The following is an 18,163-nucleotide window of genomic DNA, read 5'->3' on the forward strand; positions in this document are numbered from 1 at the left end:
TCCAGCATGCTGGCTTTTCTGCACTCTCTGCAGAGGAGACTGAGGGGGAGTCAAGGCTGGGCTGGCAACCCCGAGCGCTGGGGGAAGTTCTGAGTTCTCCCAGCCACCTCCCTGGGCTCCCCTCTCCACGTGCACTCGAACTCCAGCAGCCTCTGGGGCTGGAAGTGGGATTCCCAGGCAGGGTGAGGACTGGCGGCGTGGGCTCTACGGGGAGGCAGAGGGGCGGTGGCACCCCACGGCCTGGCCACCTCCCCAGGGCCCTGGCTCTGCCCCACATTTGCTGAGGGAAGGCAGGGCAGTCCCTTTTCTAAGCCCAGAGTGAGGCCCACCTGGGCAGCCCAGCTGGCCTAGCGGAGGACAGGGCCTGGGAAGGGAGGGGTTCCTAGGAGAGGATGGGGATGGGGAGGGTCTTCGTTTCGTGTCTCTTTGTGTGTGAGTGCCTGCTGGTGCAGTCTTGACTCTGGCTGCTCAGGTAAGCGCGGGTTTTACTGGGTCTTTCTCCTCCCTGAAGACAGTCCTGGATTGCCAGGAAGTCCTTCCTGATGTCTAACCTCGTGCTCATGGTGGTCTGACCTTGCTCTCTAGCCTTGGTTTTGAACCTCTCCCCATCCCCGCCAGCACCTTCATAGGCTGGGCGGGAGCAGTAAAGTCAGGGCTCAACTGCTGTCTTCCAGGTAGCTCCTGCCCTTCCCAGCTGGCACGGTCCCCAGCTGGCACTTTCTGTGACAGACCACCACTATCTGAGCAGGAGGTCTTTCCAGCAGTGTCGTCTCATCTGGGAGCTCTGGGCCACATGGAAACCCAACTCCCTCCCTGTCCCCGTGTGCAGGCAGAGAGCCCAGGCCACCCCACACACACATCACACACATACACACACACAAACACCACAGACACACCACACACGTACACACACACCACACACACCACACACACATCACACACATCACACACATATACACACACCACACACGTATACACACGCAAACACCAGACACACACCACACATACACAAACACCACACACATCACACACATAAACACCACACACACACCACACAGTACACACACACAAACGCCACACACACCACACACACATCACACACATACACACACAAACACACGCCACACACATACACACACAGACACCACATATGCACCACACACATCACACACCATACACACACAAACACCACACCACCACACACATCACACACACCATACATACATCACACACTCACCATACACACATACACACACAAACACACACATGCCACACACACATCACACACACTCACCACAACACCACACATACATCACACACACTCACCACACACCACACATACATCACACACACCACACATCATCACACACATTCACCACACCCACACACCACACACATACACACCACACACATCACACACACCACACACATCACACACACCACACACATCACACACACCACATACACCACACACACACACACCACACACATCACACACACACCACACAGAAGCACACATACACACACACATAACCCCCCCACACCACACACATACACACACACATACACACACAAACACCACACACACCACACACATACACACCACACACACATCACACACACACCACACATACATCACACACACACAACACTCACACCACACATGTACACACACGCAAACACCAGACACACACCACACACACACCACACACATACACACACACAAACACCACACACACGTCACACACACACACCAGTACACACACACAACACCACACACATACACACACAAACACACACACACCACACACATACACACCACACACACATCACACACACACCACACATACATCACACACAACACAACACACACCACACACGTACACACACGCAAACACCAGACACACACCCACACATACACACACACCCACACACGTCACACACCACCACACAGTACACACACAAACACCACACACATACACACACAAACACCACACGCCACACACGTACACACACACAGACACCACATATGCACACACACTTCACACACATACACACACACAAACACCCAGACACACCACACACGTACACACACCCACACACATCACACACACTCCACACACACCATACACACACCCACACACACATACACACACCACACCCACCACACCACACACATATCACACATACACACGCCCACATCACACACACCACACAGCCCCACACACCCCACACACCCCACATACTACATACACATACACACACATAAACCACACACACCACACCATACACCACACACACACACACATACACATACCACACACACAGCACATACACTGCACACACATACCACACACCCACACCATACCACCACACACCAAATACCCATACCACACACGCCACAACACAACATCACAGACATACACCACATACACATCACACACATATACACACACAAACACCACACACACCACACACATACACACATAACACCACACACACCACACACACACCACACTACATCACACACACACGCAAACACCACACACACAGTCCACACACATCACACACAAACACCACACACACACCACACACACCACACACATACACACCACACACACATAGATACATCACACACACACACTTGCCACACACACCACACACACACATACACACAAACACCACACATACATACCACAGACACCACACACACACCACCACACATACCCCACACACACACGCCACACACATTCCACACACCACACACACACTACACACCATACACGTATATACCCACAACCACCCACATACCACACACCACACACACATATACACACCACACACAATACACACAGATCTCACACACACACCACACACACCACATATACACACACACCACATGCATACCACACACCACACACACACCACGTACACATAAACACCACACACATCACACACCACACACGCACACACATACACACACATACATACACATTCCCTCTCATGACCCCTAAGAACATGGCTTTGGCATTCTGTAAACGTGGTTACTTTGTCTTCTGCACAAACCCTGCCCGGAGGGTCCTACAGAGCAAAGCCACCAGTGGCAGGTGAGGGGTGCAAGCGATGAGTACAGTGGCCAGGAGGGCCAGGGGAGCCAGGGAAGGCAGGGGGGCCAGGGGAGGCAGGGGAGCCAGGCAGTAGTGAGGTTAGGCCCGGCTGGCCCTGGCAGTTAGGCCTGCTCAGTTTCCTGGGTGGAGAGCCAAGCCTGGTGCTGCCTATGAGGGGCTTTGCTGCTCCTGCCCGGGACCTCCACTAGGCGGGAATTCCTGCAATCTCCCCTTGGAAGCAGAGATACTGGCAGTGCCAGATCAGATATTGGGGTTGGTCCTGGCAGCGGGGAATCCAGGGGAGCCCTGGTGAGTCAGTGGTCCTGATCTTCGGGGTCAGCCAGCACCCCATCACCGATCCCCAAGTGCAGCACGCCCCAGGGCTCTGCCTCCAGTCATCCTACACACCCTGTCTCTGGGTTTTCACAGCCGACCCTCGCTGTGCCCCAAATCCTCCTGAACGAGGAGATGAGGGCTGGGTGGGTCTCTGCCGGATGCAGATGGGCCCACTGAGGCAGAGGAGAGGATGCTGGGAACAAACTGGCCCTCAGCTCAGCCTGATCCAGGGTCACTTCACAGAACTTAGGGCTTCGAGTGGGGTCTGGGAGGGGGTGCACCAGATGAGCCTGAGGGGGCTACTAGTGTGTCCTGGGGCTTATCCCTCTGAGGTCGTGTGAAGTCAGCCCTGAGCCTCAGCAAATTCCAGATTCTACAGGCTTATGTGCCGCCTTCACGAGCGCTTCAACCTCTGGGTGGCTGGAGGGGCCTCGCTCTTTGGTGCATGCCCATGGCCTCAACTGGAACCCCTCTTGGGCATTTCCAACCATGCCAACGACAGCGGCAGTAATCACAACCAACCTTTTGCTCTTTCTGGGCCCCTTCCTCTGTGTTTGCATTGAAACCGCCCAGATGACCTTGTGGGAAGAGAAAGCTTTGCCCTGGGTTTGAGGTGAGGCCAGTCATAACCTCATTAATTAATTAACGAATCACTTAATTACACTAACGAACCCTCGGGGCCAACTCTGGGCCAGGGCACTGTGCCCAGGGCTGGGGATTCCAAAGAGAATGAAACAGACATGGCCTCGTCTCCCCGGAGTTCAGAGTCCAGTGGAGGAGGAAATAACCAAAAAAGTCATAGAAATAGGTATAAATTCACAACCTGGAGAAGGGAGGAGGTATGGCCCGGAAAAAAGACGCAGAAAGGTAATCCAAGAGGGCTTTCTGGAGGAGGTGGCAGCTGAGCCTAGAGGTGAATTTAGTTGGGGAAGAGGGAGTGAGGCCTAGGCAGCTTAGGCCATGACCCCCATGGTGGGAGACGGCTGCATAAGGGTCTCTCTCCTGGCATCTGTGTTTACCCATGCCTGGGCATCCTACCCCCATCATCCTTTAACCCCCTGAGGGCCTAGGCTGGGTCCCAGAAATTCCCAGGAGGGTGCTCAGAGAAGAACACGGGGACTCTCATCACCCTCACTCTGGCTCACTTCTGAAAAGGCTGCAAGAAGGGTGTCGGAGGGCCTCCTGGAGGCTGCCAAGGGCATTTTCTCATGGAGCCCACGTCTCTCCCAGATCCTCGTGGCTATGATCAGTAATTCCAGCTTTGTGCTGGCTACAGGTGGATGATGCCCACCTGGCTGCCGATGACTTCTGCACCAAGTGAGGCTGGGTCTCTGGAGCTGCCCCAGGGGCTGACCCTGCCCGGAGCCAACCTGGAGGTGCAGACTGAGAACCTCAAGGAGGACCTGGTCTACCTGAAGAAGAACCACGAGGAAGTGAGCTCAGCTCAGGGAATGCAGCAGAAATTCACCTGGAAGCAAGCGAGGCTGGGGCCCAGAACCTCCCTGGGCTGCGCCATGCTTTCAGTCCAGTTCCCATCTTTTGTGGATGGCTAGCCCTGACCCTCAGAGGACCTTGGGTGAGGCCTGGAGGAGCCCCTCTTCCCAAATAGACTTCATTTGTCCCTTGAGGCTCAGCTCACTGCAGTTAAGTAACTAATGAGTAACTCAGTGTAAGAACACACAATGCTAATTATTATAACAGTGACTCACAGCCATTATCTCAGCTGATACAACAGCTGGGAGAAAGATACTCTTTCTTCCTTTTGACCCGTGAAGACACTGAGGCTCAGAGAGGTTAAGGGATTTATCTACAGCTGCACAGGGACCCTCCTTCAGGCCTGTCGGACTCATATCCACCCCACCTCTCTGGCCCCTCTCCTGCCTCTCCTTTCCAGAAGGTTCTAGGTCCCAGAGACTCCAAGGCTCAACCCAAGGATAGAGATCCAAGGTCCTGCCGGGGCAGTCAGGAGGCCTTACATGCCCTGTCCTGTGGCTTCCTTCTCAGCCGAGCTCTGTGCTGCTCTAAGCTGGGGAGCCTACTCCCTGAGAAGCAGGACACCTGGAAGGTGTCTCCCCCTGGCTTTGAGGCTGGTTATACAATTGCTTTCCTCCAGCAGATTAACATTTGCTAACGGGGCCTGGTGCGGTGACACCAGCGTAGGGTTGCTTTCTGCAAGCCTGTGCTTTGGAGCTGGTGGTGGGGGCAAGGCAGTGGTGGGGGCAAGGTCAGGGCAGTGAGTGAGGTCGCCCATGGTCATCCTCCACCGTGCTGGGGGGTTGTCATCTCTCGGGGCTTAGCCAACTTGTTGGGGATGGGTGAAGTCCAGTCCCGAGTCACAGTGTGTGTTGGGGGAGGTTGCTGATATTCCTAGCCCTGTATGTTTGAGAAATGACAACATCCACCTTCACCTTCAGGGTGAGGAGCTGTTGGCCTATCTGTGTCCGTCTGTCTGTCTGTCATCTGTACCTGTCTCTTCAAGAGAGAGAAGGCAGGCCCCAGGGTCTTTCCCCAGGATGGCCTTGGGTGAGCTCCTGCTGTCCTCTCTGCCCAGGAAATGAACGCCCTTTGAGGTCAGGTGGATGAGGATGTCAGTGTGAAGATGGACACTGTGCCTGGAGTGAAGCTGAGCTGCACCCTGAATGAGAGGCGTGACCAGGACAAGAAATTGGTGGAGAAGAGCCGCAACGATGCCCAGGGCTGGTTCTTCAGCGTGGTGGGTGGCCATGTGTAAGCAGGTGTGCACACGTGTGGGCACATGTGCTGCATGCTGGTGCAGCTGGAACACTGGAACAACTGTCCCAGTTGGAAGGACTTTTGGGAACCAGTTGGACCAGCCCCTCATGTTTTAGATGTAAAATGTGAGGCTCAGAGAGGACTCAAGCTCACACAGCCCTTCACTGTGGCCTGCAAAATAGATCCAGGTCTCTACAAGTCTGGTCTTGGGTTTCCACCACAGCTGTTTACAGGATGTGTGTATTTGAGTACATATGCATACCCTTGGCAAGCACAGGCTGAGTCTCCAGTGTCCTAGGGACAGCAACAGGCGCAAAAGAATAACACCCAGTGCCTGTCTTTGAGGTGCTGCAATTCGGTAGGAGTAAGAACTGCAAACGACCGCAGAGCAGGCTGAATTCCTCCAAGGTCCAATGTGGGTGCAGAGGGTCTTTGTGTGCAGGTGCCTTTGGGGCCCCATAGAGGCCAGGGAGGGTTTAGGGGATGGTTCTGGGAGGTGAGGGTTCAGGAGAAGCCCCTTTCCTGTGCCCCACTTCTGAAAGTCTCCTTAAACCCTTGTGACCCACTCTGCCTTCCAGAGAGAGGGGCTAAACTGCGAGGTAGCCACCAACACAGAGGCCCTGCAGAGTGGCAGGATAGAAATATGGAGCTCTACATCTCTGTGCAGAACCTGAGCTGTCCCAGCTCAGCAAGGTAGGGCCTCTGTCCCCTCCCCACCCTGTACCTGTCACCCCAGGGTGAGCCAGCCTTTTAGACCCCTGCTTGGAGAACCAGAGTCCCCACCCAGCCTGTCCCTTCACACTCAGTGGCTGGGTGCACTACCACCCCACTGTGCTGGCAGCACCCACAGCCCCATACAGGAGGGGCTCCTCTCTAGTGCTCTGCCATGGGGAAGGGTCCCAGGTCCATCTTATCGCACCACCTATCTCTTGGCCCACAGAAAGCATCGCTGGAGGGCAGCCTGGTAGAGACGGAGGTGTGTTATGGGACTCAGCTGGCCCAGCTGCAGGGGCTCATCAGAAGCATGGAGCAGCAGCTGTGCGAGCTCTGCTGCGACGCGAAGCACCAGGACCACAAGCACCAGGTCCTTCTGGACGGGAAGACGTGGCTGGAGCAGGAGATCGCCACCTACCACTGCTTACTAGAGGTTGAGGACGACCAGTGAGTGTGCACCCGGGTACCTGCTGGGGCGGGCTGGGGGCCCGCTTCACCCAGGGAGAAGTTGGTGTCTGAGTACCAGCGAAGTTCAGGAGGTGTGAATGTCGGAAGCTGTGGGGGTTTGCAGGAGGTGAAACTGACGATGCAGGCTGGAGTCTGACTGAGGAGCCTTGAATGCCAAGTTAAAGCGTCTGGACTAGATCACATAGGCAATGGAGAGCCATGGAGGGATTTGGAGCAGGAGAGGGGAATGAACATCAAGATATTTTAGAACATTCCCTCTGGCTGCAGAGGGAGAAATGGATCAGAGGGGTCAGGGTGGGGCCAGAGAGATGCGTCAGGGGGCTGGAGCAGGGAGTGTGGCCAGAGAAGTCCTGTGGGGTGGAGGGTGGAGGGTGGGGCGGGGGAAGGAAGGTAGTGCACCAGAAGAGAGGTTATAGCTCAAAACAGCAGGACTGGATGCCTGGACCTCAGGGTAAGCGTGGCTCACAGTCAGGACTCAGTAAGTGTCAGGTGAACACATGAAGGAGTGGGCATTGATGGCCCTGGGTTTCTGGTTCCGATGACTGTGTGAGTGGTGATACCATCAGCCACAGGGTGAAGAGCAAGGTGGGTGGTGGTCGAGTTTGCAATTGGGAAGGGTGATCAGGCCTTCAGCTGAGAGTGTCCCGGAGTCTCCATGCTTAGTCACACGTTGCAGCTTTTTGCTCCCCGAAAATGGTGAAGTCCATCTATAGTCTAACGACAGTCTCTCCTGCTTTAATTGGGTCTATTTGTTGGGCCCTCTGGGATATGGAAAAACCACTTGCTCAGCTTCTCCTTGTAAATTCCTGGTGAGTAGCCACAGAGGGCCGCCGGGCCTACTGCTGTGCTGTTTCTTTTTCTTCTTCCTGCTGTGCTGAACCCCTGCCCTTTCATTCTTGGGCCTGTGCTAATTTCTGTGCATTCCCAAACTGTGATTTTTCACCAATTTGGGGGAACCTCCTCTGCCAGGGCCTGCTTCTGCCCAGCAGTGCTTGCAGGGGCCTGGGCTGGCTGGCATCCCTGGGCTGATGGGTGCTCCTCTCCCTGCAGGCTGGCCACTCAGTACTCCTTGTCCCTGGCCTTGCAGCCCACCTGGGAAGGTAAGAAGCTGCCCTATCCTGCTGTGTGGACCCCAAGGCAGGGGAGAGGTTGAGGACCCTTCTGTGTGGGAGACTGGGGGGCCACAGACTCGGGGCAGGTGGGGGGAAGAGTTCCTTCCTGATGTTCCCTGTGCCTCCCTCTTCCATCGCCTGCAGCCACAGTGACCAGCCGCCAGGTGTGCCATCATGGAGGAAGTCCAGGTTGGAGAGGTGGTCTCCTTCTGTGAGCAGGTCCACCTCTCCACCCACTGAGGCCCCTTTCTGCCTGTGACAGCCCCACCTCGAGGGCCACGGCACAGCCATCGGCTCCAGCTCCCAACATGCTACTGCCACGCCCCCAGTGTCCGTCTGGGCCCTGGTCCATGACCTGTTGTCATTCTATATCTACTTTCCTCAGCCCCTCACTGAGGAGGCCTCCTGGGTTTGTCCAGTGCTTGCTATTAAAGCTTTGCTCCAAGTTCAATGCCTCATGTGATCTGGTCTGTTCATTGGTTTGGGGCAGTGTGGGCTGAGGGACTGGGGGAGGTGGAGAGTTTATTGAGTGTTTGGGTATCGGCTTGTCACCTGACAATCTGTTCTGCCCACTCCATCCAGGCCTGGGGCTCCTGGAAAGACGAGAGGGGAGGAGGCGGAAGGATTAAGGGTGGAGGGATGGGACAGCCCCTTGTATTGAGAAAAGTTTCTAAGAATCAGCCCCTGAGTCCCTGTCACCTGTGGCTGGTCCCTGGGAGGGCCACACAGATTTTCCAAGGACCAAGCCTCAGCCCAGGGCGGGTTCAAGAGCAGAAGGAGAGGGGATTGGTGGGGAGGGGCTTCTGAAGGAGTGGTCCAGGGCATTGATGAGTGAGAGGGGGTGGCAGCGACGCAGCCAGCCCAGGAAACCAGACCGGCTTTGCCCAGCTCGGGGTGTGTGTGGGCGGGATGGCCACTGTGTGTGTACACGTGGGGCGCCTCTTGTTTGCTTTGGTGGCTTGGCAGCCGCTGAGCTATTGAGGAATCTCTCTCGGCTGCTGGTGGGGCTTTCTGGGCCTGTCTGGGAAGTGGAAGCCATCAGCAGTCTGAAACATGACCACCTTCCACCCAGCGGGCCTGGTGGGACCCTAGGACCCAGGGCTGGGCTTGGGGTGGTGGGCAGGGCAGGGTGGGGCCGTGGGGTGGGGCACATGGCCCACTGGAGGAGCCACATCTTGGGGAGCCTGGAGTGGGGAGGGGGCTGGCTGGGGTCTCTGTAAGAGCCTCTTTTTGGGCAATGTCTTTTAGGTTTCTTATGGGCTGAGACCTGAGATAAATGCCCCTCACCTGAGCCTGAGGTCTCTTGGGGTACAGAAGGGTGAGAGGAGTGGAAGGGGGCATCCCCCTCTCGGTTGGTTTAGATCCTCTCTTAGCACAGCCCACCATTTCCCCATCCTATAGCTGAGCCCCTGTTTGCCCACTCCAGCCTGGAGTGTAAACCTGGGAAAAGGTTACATGAGGAGACTGTGTTAGCAAGGGCTTCTAGGGATGGGGCAGGATCAGAAGCTGACTGGATGGAACTGTAGCCCCTAGAGTGCATTCCCGGGTGTCAGGCTCTGCAGAAGGGGCCAGTGTGGGCACTGCACGCCTCTGGAGCCCCAATTTCTTTATCTGTGATGTGGGTTGGTCTCCGAGGCTTGATGGCGTTTCTGTGCTGTGAGGCGGGCCTGGTGGGTTTGGGCTCAGTTTCCAAGGCAGGATCGGCTCTCAGTCCACTCTTTCTCTTCAGCACTCATCCCCGGGCCAGCACCGTGGGTGGAGCAGTGTGGGGTGAAAGACAGCAACTTCGGGGAGGGGGGGGTCACCTGACACTGCAACCCATTTCCCCACCAGACAGGGTTGAGGCGGGCCGGGCTGGGGTGGTGGCTGCCTGGGAGGGCCTGGGGACGGTGACATCCTGCCTTCTCCTCTTCTCCATATTATGTCATGGAAAAGCATAGCTGGAGGGCCCTCCTGAATCACAGGTGACGGGCCTGAGACCAGAGGCACACACACGCACACGCACGGCACCCAGCACGAGGATTTGGAGAAATGAGGCAAATTCCTGATGATGGGCGGGGAGGGGGCCCCCAGCCACCTGGGAGCTGGCAGGTGGCCAGTGGTGATGAAAGCCCAGGGGAATGGAAACAGAGGAACAAGCCTGTTGTAATCGCTACGCCCACTTGGTGGCCTATAAAGGAAGCGGGTGAACCCCGGCAGCCCTACACAACTTGGGGCCCCCCTCCTCTCCAGCCCTTCTCCTGTGTGCCTGCCTCCTGCCGCCGCCACCGTGACCACCACCATCCACCAGTTCACCTCCTCCAGCTCCATCAAGGGCTCCCCCGGCCTGGGAGGCGGCTTGTCCCACACCTCTTGCTGGCTGTCTGGCGGCCTGGGTGCCAGCTCCTGCAGGCTGGGATGTGCTGGTGGCCTGGGGAGCGCCCCCGGGGGTAGCAGCTACTCCAGCTGCTACAGCTTTGGCTCTGGCGGTGGCTATGGCAGCAGCTTTGGGGGCGTTGATGGGCTGCCGGCCGGAGGTGAGAAGGCCACCATGCGGAACCTCAATGACCGCCTGGCCTCCTACCTGGACAAGGTGCGCGCTCTGGAGGAGGCCAACACTGAGCTGGAGGTGAAGATCCATGACTGGTACCAGAGGCAGGCCGTGGGGCCCGCCCATGACTACAGCCAGTACTACAGGACAATCGAGGAGCTGCAGAACAAGGTAGGGCCTGCTGGTGGGAGGGGTCTCTGGGGGGCACGACTTCTTCCGCCCAACTCCTGCCCTGGCCAAAGGCCTGGAGTCCAGCCATAGGGTCTCAGGGAGCCAAGGGTGGTTTGATTGTGGCTTAGCTTCTGGGAACCTACCTTGGGGCCCCTGTGTGGCCCACGTCCCCCTTTTCTGGGGGCAGCAGGCTGAGTCAGGAACAAACAGGCCTCGTGGAGTCCCTTGGAGCCTCAGTTTCTCCCTCCTGGAGCTCCTCCACCTGGAGAGGTTGTAGGATGAGGCAGGAGGATGCAGATGGAGGGCTGGGCCCGTGAGCCGCTGGATGTGTGGTGTCTTGCTCCTTTGGAGCAGGGGTCAGCAGGAGGGGGTTTTGGGAGATGTGGAGTGGGGGTGTCTGAGTGAGCTCCTGATAGCACCTGCTGTGGGGGGAGGCAGAAAGGAGGGGGTGGGACCTCAGGGTGGGGAAGGCCTCTGATGTGCCTTATTTGGGGATTTTTCTGGCTTCTCCTTTCCTCCTGCTGTTCCTTAAGACGGGCTCAGCAAACCCCAGGGGGCGGGGTTGCTGGCTGGAGCCCAGGGTTAGGGATTAGGAGGGGTCCTGACTTCTGATTTGGAACCACTCTTTGGTGAGGGCTCCTTTAGCCTCTTTTGGGGGAGCCTGTCAGGGGCACCCTCTAGCTGACTGTAAAACCAGGGGGTTGCCCACATCCCCTCCCTTGTTCTAGAATTCTGGGATAGCGTCTGCCCTGGGGACATTTTCCCATTCTTTTCTGGTGGCCTCATACTCCCAGCCAGCTGTCTCTTCTCCTTTAAGGCTGAGCCTGGCGTGGGGTCTGGTGGGGTACTGAGTATCGGGGGAAGAAGAGGCACGTTTCAGCCCTTCAGACTCCTGCTTGCCCCTTCTCTGCCAATAATACAGCACAGGGCAAGGGAGGGGCTGGGCGGGAAGAGAGGCCCCCAGGCAGGAAGATCTGCTCAGAACCCTGGTGTGGGCTCAGCCACCCCCATCCAATGACCTGACTACCCTCCCATCGTCTCAGATCCTCACAGCCACCGTGGACAATGCCAACATCCTGCTACAGATTGACAATGCCCATCTGGCTGTTGATGACTTCGCACCAAGTGAGTCCTAGCTGTGGGCTTGGGCAGCCTGGGCCAGCTGGGGGAGGATCTCAGGGTACCCCTCCTGACCCCAGGACTCCTTGGTTGCTTGTGGCAAGGCCCAGGAGCTCAGGGTGGGGCAGTCCTAGAAGCCCACTCCTTAGTCCAGGATGCAGTGAAGGCAGCCAGTTCTGAAGGTTGCTGGGCTTGGCAACCTATTAGGGAATAGAAGAGAGGGAGGGGAGGCGGGAGGCAGAGAGAAGTGAGGAAGCTGGTGGGCGTGGGATCTGGCCCTGTGATGGTCCCGGGGCCCCGGGGCTGGAATTCGTTTCCACTCACCCTCTCATCAGCCCTTCCAACCCCTTAGAGTCCTGGCAAAATGAAGGCAGGTGAGCAGCCAGGACCTGGACCTGCAGGTCCAAGCAGCCTGGGCTGAAGTCTCTGATTCCCACGGCAGGTTTGAGACAGAGCAGGCCCTGCGCCTGAGTGTGGAGGCCGAATCAATGGCCTGCGCAGGGTGCTGGATGAGCTGACCCTGGCCAGAGCCGACCTGGAGATGCAGATTGAGAACCTCAGGGAGGAGCTGGCCTACCTGAAGGAGAACCACGAGGAGGTGAGGTGGCTGGGGCAGAAGGTCAAAGATGCTGAGGAGTGGGTGGCAGAGCCCTGGGGCTGGGCCATGGCTGAGGCCGTGGGAGACAGCAGAGCAGGGCACTGGGATTAGTCACCTTAGAGGGCTTCCCTGTCTGCAGAGCCCTGATCCTTGGGGTCCGGCGTGCAGGGCAGACTCCTCTTTGTACTACACTGCTTCTCTGCACCCAAGGAACCTCCCAGGGGCCTGCAGAGGCTCCCTCTACCTGCCCTGGCCTCCCTCACAAGGGCGGGGGATAAGTAAGGAAGTCTCCATCTTGTCCCATTTCAAACTCTCAAAGCTGAACATCTACGCAGAAGCTTGGAAATTAGAGGGGAAATTTTTGGGGCATAGGCCTAATAATTAGATTTTATTTTGGAGATCCCTTGGTCTAATGGGGAGATAGAGTCTGATGGTGGAGGCAATACCGAGCAGATGAATAAAAATCATTTAGAGGGTCAGACAGAGCAGAAGGAGAACAAAGGAGGGGTCCTTGTGGGGAGTGGGATCCCCTTGTGGGGGAAGGCTTGGGAGTGAGAGGTCAGGATGGGTCCAGATGCGCACATCCACATCCCCTTTTCCATAGGAGATGAACACCCAGTGAGGCCAGGTGGGTGGTGAGATCATGTGGAGATGGACGCTGCCCCAGGCGTGGACCTGAGCCACATCCTGAACGAGATGCGTGACCAGTATGAGAAGATGGCAGAGAAGAACCGCAAAGATGCCAAGGATTGGTTCTTCAGCAAGGTGGGGGCTGCTGCAGGCCAGAGGTCTCTCTTAGGGGCTGGGGCTCAGGGGCCTTAGCACTGACAGTAAACCCACGGCCAGATGTCTTGGAGGTGTCCCCTCCTCAGCAAGCTGCATGGACCACAGGGTCACCCGCTGCATCAACAGACCTGGAGCTGAGCTCAAGCTGGGATCTGGGGGGTGGGTGGGGAGGTAGGGAGCCCCACAGAATAAAGGCAGAGGGTAAAGACCTTGGGAGTCACCACCTCTCTCTCAAGAAGTCAGGACTAGCACCAAGAGCCAGGCTACGTGTTCTGGCTGGTTCTCAAGTTTCCGGTCTGTGCCTCCCACACGCAGGGATTAACCATAAAAAGTTAACATTTCAAATGGCATGTTTCCGGGCTTTCGACATGGGAAGCTTGTGAGAAGGCACCACTCTCTCCACAGTTAGATTTGGGAGGAGGCCTGACTTGGGAGAAGGATGCAGGCTCACACCACCCTGTCCTGTGTCCTGTCTGCAGACAGAGGAGCTGAACCGCGAGGTGGCTACCAACAGTGAGCTGGTGCAGAGCAGCAAGAGCGAGATTTCGGAGCTCCAGGGCACCACGCAGGCTTTGGAGATCGAGCTGCAGTCCCAGCTCAGCATGGTAGGAACAGTCCTGTGCATGGGGGTGGGCCCCAAAGAGGACACTGACCACCCTCACTGACCCCTGGTCTTCCTGCCCTCCTGCAGAAAGCTTACCTGGAGGGCAACGTGGCGGAGACAGAGAACCGCTACCGTGTGCAGCTGTCCCGGATCCAGGGGCTGATAGGCAGCATGGAGGAGCAGGTGGCACAGCTTCGCTGCGAGATGGAGCAGCAGAACCAGGAGTACAAGATCCTGCTGGACGTGAAGACGCCGCTGTAGCAGGAGATCGCCACCTACCGCCGCCTGCTGGAGGGCGAGGATGCCCAGTGAGGGGGGGCGCCTGGGGTCAGGGCTGGGGGCCTCTTGGCAGGGGTGGGGCTCTCAGACTCACATCTAATTTCCTCTCTGTTTTTATTTTTTTCTTTCAGCTTGACTCAGTACAAGAAAGAATGTACGCATCTTCGTGGCTGAGGCCCTGGGGATTGGGTGCATGGGACAGGCAGCCCACCTGCACATTGCTGGGGCAGGGATCCCAGGAGCCCCAGGAGTTGATGGCTGTCCCTTAGCAGGGGTGGGAGAAGTGACCCATTAGCACTGAGGATTGATACTCAGGAAAAGATCAAATGAGAGAGACACTGTCTGGTCTGATGGGGGTGGGCCAGGGAACTGGTCCTTACCTTGGAGATCCTAGTCTGATGGAGGAGACAGGTCCCAGCTCTGGAGATTGTCATCTGATGGGAAGACGGGAATATGGTCTCATGATCTTTGCTCTTGACAGCTTTCAGATGAGCAAAAACAGTCCTGCCTCTGGGGACTCTAGCCTGATGGGAGATAGGGACATGGTCCTTGTCCTCCAAATTCCAGTCTGAAAAGATATGATCCTAGCCCCAGGGTTCCTAGTCTAATGGAGGAGATAGGGGCCTGGTTTTGTCTGGGCGATCCCAGTCTGATGGGGGAGATGGGAGCAAATCTATGTCCTGGAGACTGCAGAGAAATGGAGACGGATTTCATGGAGTCTACATGGCTCCTCCCTGGCAGGACACACTGGGTCAGAATCAAATAACCCATCCAGGGAGGCAAGACTCACACAGGGCCACCGGCAGAGGGATGGGTTGGAAGGGAGGCGGTGGCAGGGACAGGAGGGATGTGTGTGCAGTGTGATGTCGAGGTGACAGTGGAGGCACTCACAGCACCTGGGGGAGGATGAGGGAGAAAGCCGGCTCCTGTCCACGAGGGCTAGAGGGCAAGCGAGGGTCTCCTGGCCCCTACCCACTTTAAAGTGCCTGCTTCTCCTGCAGCGGTGACCACCCGTCAGGTGCGTACCATTGTGGAAGAGGTCCAGGATGGCAAGGTCATCTCCTCCCCGCAAGCAGGTCCACCAGACCACCCGCTGAGGACTCAGCTTCCCCCGCCAGCACCCCAGGAGGCAGGGAGGCAGCCGCCCCATCTGCCCCGCAGTCTCCGGCCTCTCCAGCCTCAGCCCCCTGCTTCAGTCCCTTCCTCATGCTTCCCTGCCTGATGACAATAAAGCTCGTTGACTCAGCTATGAAATGTGTCCTTGTTTTGGCCCCTCAAGTGGGCACTAGGGACAAAAGGGTAAAATGGGAAGGAGTGAGGGTGAGGGGAGATGGTGCTTGGATACCCACTGTTGTTGACTGGCAGGTCAGGGGTCAGCTTAGACCAGTATAAAGAGTAAGTCTGAGGAGAGTAAGTGCTCGCATCTCCCAAAGGCTGGAGATTTTCAGGGGGTGGTCCAGGCTGCGCTAGACCCGGGGTGGAGTCGGTGTATCAGGTGTGGTCCTAGGTCGCCACTGCTTGGCCTGTGAGTAGCTCTGTGACCTCGGGAAGTTAGCCAGTCACTTCCCCTCACTGAGCCTTGCTTTCTCATCCATAAATGGGTGGGAAGATCTCAGGTGTGGGAGCCGGAATCCTCAGAGATGACTCAATCAGTTGCTTCTCCCGGTCCTGTGGGCTGTGCCCTCCCCCTAGATGGGGCAGGAGGTGGGCAAGGGCTGGATAAGCACAAAGGGAGGGTGGGTGGGGGAGGCACAGGCTGGGTGGTTGGGGCCCAGACTCCTGTGTGAGTCTCAGGAAATCTCCAAGAGGGGCTCCCATCGCCTCCACCCTGGGAATGTGAGCAGGAGGCTGGTGTTTTCAGGGAAGGCTACGGACCCCAGGCAGGTATGGGAGAAAGGGTGGGGCCTCTCTCAGGGATGTTTCCTCACATGGTCAGCTGTTGCTCAGGATGGGGACGGGGCAGAGTGGGGGACACTGCAGATGGGGTGCTGTGCCCAGGGAGCAGTGCCACTCTCCCTGGCGGTCTGGATCCTCTTCGGTTCCCCACTAGGGACAGGGGTGGTGTGAGGGAGGGTAGAAACTGCCTCCTAGGAAAATGAGAAGGAACAGCCCTGCTCCAGCCACTCCCGGCACCCTCTGAGCACCAGCCCCAGCTCTTGCTGGTGGCAGCAAACGTGGCTGTGGGGAGCAGTCTGTGGGAGGTGAGCCTACACCTGGAAATCTTCCTTCTAGTAAATCCGGAAACTGCCAGGCAGGTTGGCCTGCTTTCCTGGTTTTCTTCAAGCAGGGGGTTAGTGGAAGGAGGGTGCCTCCACCTCATCACTGCTGGACCTGTGGTGTTTCTGCTGCTGCAGAATTAGACCAGGGCCCCCAAACACCCTCTCTCTCCTGGTGCCTGGAGGCTGGGGGTGGGGCCCAGGCCCAAGGAGAATGGGAGTGACCAGAGCCCTCTGAGCCTGGGTTGGTGGGGGTTTGGGACTGGCAGAGGCCAGGGATGGGGGTGGGTACTGACCACTGGGGTATGGGTGACTTTGGGCTGGTCACAGGCCCTCCCTGGACCTGGGAGCTATGACATCCCGACCTCCCGGAGAGTGTTTACCTCTGCAGGGGAGATAGCTGCCTGGAGTCGGGGACTTGCACCTGCAGCGGCATCTGCACGACTCAAAGCAAGGGCAGGCTCTGCTCCGTCAGAGGCTGACGTCTCCCTGCTGTCTGGCAGCAAATGTGGCACCATGGAGGGCAGGAGGAAGGCACTGTTTGCACCAGGCCCCCACCACAACCAGAAGAACCAGCCCTGGGCTGCAGACGGCTCATTCTGGAGGGTGACTTCATTTATCTGAATAGTCCCCGGAAGCAGGGAGGGTCTGGGGGAAGGCGCCTTATTGTGTGGATGGGGACACTGAGGCTCCAAGGAGCAGTGACTCAGCCCTTGTCCCGGAGCCTGGGGGTCAATAGTGGAGACAGGCAAGGGAGGGGAGTGGGCCCCGCTTCCGTGCTGGGAAGAGGAGCCAAGCTCCCCCTCCTCCCCTACCTCAGGCTCCTGGCAGGGCTCTCTCTCCCTCCTGTAGAGCCTGCGGTCCACAATTACTGATGGCGCGAGTGAGGAGGGGGCAGAGTGTGGGAAGAACCAGAGACAGCCCCAGACTGTGCCCCTCTGCTGGGGAAGAAGCCCTTCTCCACAAAGTGAGTGGGTGGGAGGCTCAAGAGGCCAGAATGGGGGAGCCCCCCGTGTGCCCAGAGAGCTGAGCCAGTCGAGGTAGTGGTTGCCAGGGGCTGGTGGGGAGACTTGAGTGACTTTGTCCAAGGACCCCAAGTGGGCCCAGAATGCTGGGGACATGTGCCTGGGCTGGATTGGGGACCCAGCTATGGGACTCAAGGAGGGAGTCACAGTTCATCCACACACTCCCTGCCCACTGCACAGAATGTTTCACCCTGTCATCAAGGCAGAAGCTGCAGATCTGTGGTTGGATTGCGAAGGGCTGTGACAGCCCCATCTTCAGAAGGGGGCATCAAACATGCAGGAGGGGAGAGGACCCCGAAGGTGGCCTGGCACTCACAGATTTCCCCAGATCCCGGGAGCCATCACGGGGACAGAGGCTGGGCCTG

General features: G+C 57.3%; 1 pseudogene; it reads left to right on the top strand.

Moving 5' to 3' along the window:
- Positions 1–10,944: 10,944 nt before the first annotated feature.
- On the top strand, positions 10,945–15,654 carry LOC115834100 (annotated as a pseudogene).
- The last annotated feature ends 2,509 nt before the right edge of the window (positions 15,655–18,163 follow it).

Source organism: Nomascus leucogenys, unplaced genomic scaffold (genome assembly GCF_006542625.1).
Source record: "Nomascus leucogenys isolate Asia unplaced genomic scaffold, Asia_NLE_v1 000757F_102708_qpd_obj, whole genome shotgun sequence".
NCBI classification, from domain to species: domain Eukaryota; kingdom Metazoa; phylum Chordata; class Mammalia; order Primates; family Hylobatidae; genus Nomascus; species Nomascus leucogenys.